This window comes from Pygoscelis adeliae, unplaced genomic scaffold (assembly GCF_000699105.1).
Source record: "Pygoscelis adeliae isolate BGI_AS28 unplaced genomic scaffold, ASM69910v1 Scaffold78, whole genome shotgun sequence".
In the NCBI taxonomy this organism is placed as follows: Eukaryota; Metazoa; Chordata; class Aves; order Sphenisciformes; family Spheniscidae; genus Pygoscelis; species Pygoscelis adeliae.
This window is the reverse complement of record NW_008825409.1, coordinates 1,492,418-1,493,704: the sequence shown is the minus strand read 5'-3', so window position 1 is coordinate 1,493,704 and position 1,287 is coordinate 1,492,418.

The following is a 1,287-nucleotide window of genomic DNA, read 5'->3' as shown; positions in this document are numbered from 1 at the left end:
TCCCTACACTGTTCAAGTACTATAAAATACAGATGAGAATGAGACACACTTGTAATGCTTTCATGTTTTCAGTAGTTTTTATTGCTCATGGAAGAGATCTTTACGACGTTCATTTTAAAAAACCCATTTATAAAACAACATCTTCAGCCAGTGTGTTCAGGGCAATAACAGCTCTTTGCTCCATTTCCTGCACCGTGCCAATCGAAGAATTCAGGAACTCTACAGCTTCCTCTATCGCCTGCCTCAGCTTTAAACAGTACCGCGGCACAAATGAAAGCCAGCTCGCCGAAAAATGCAAGAGCTATCACCGATTTATTTCCTAAACAATGCCTTTTGGGGCTACACACTGTTGCATGAACTCAGATTAGAAACTGCGGATTGAAAGTCGAAGTTCACCTTCCTCAGCTTGGTAGTGTCTTATGTTAACAACACTGAAGAATGGAAGAACATGAAAAGCTGAGTCAAAGTGGAAGCTGAGCATTGCAGTGCCCAACTACCAACATTTCCCACAAATAGTTCAGGATAGACTGAAGTATATGAAGGTAATTTTTTTTTTTTTTTTAAACTAATGGCCATGTTGTAAAATCAAATATGAAGCTGTGTCCATACCTACAGTATTTGGGTAACCAAATAATGCCATAAAGCATTCACCACTGAATTTTACAAAGACAAGATACTAAAACATTCTGAAACCTCAGGTATCAAGTTAATTACCATAACAAAATTTAAATACAAAAAGACCTCATATTCTATCAGCAGGCAATAAACTGTATTTTATGAAACTATTGTATGACAGATGAGAACCATCATGTCAGTTTTACTACCAAGTAAAGTTGTGATAACTAAGCAGAATTTTAGTCATCTGCATTACCGATTCAGGAAGGGATGCAGAAAAACAAATAACCAAAAGCTCTCTCTAAGGATTAAAACAGATACATTCAAAACATACTTTTAAAGGGGAAATTCTACTGTTTTACTATACCCATAGTATGGTACTAGTCAAACAGTCTAGAAACTACCTGTGCTACTTCTACTGATTTTAAAAACACAGAAAAAAAACTTAAAGTAAAACAAGTATTATCCACACAAATGTCACACTATCCACTAGGCTTGCAGGTCTATACTAATCTCTACCTCCTCTAGTGTAAAATAAATAAATAGAAATTTCACTTTTGAGAAGTCAGTGACAAAACTTTGCTGAGAATGCCAGAAAAGCATCAAGTCCCCATATCATGTTTCCTATGTGAGACATGCTGTTTTCTGATAGAGGACAACGGTTCAAAGTTA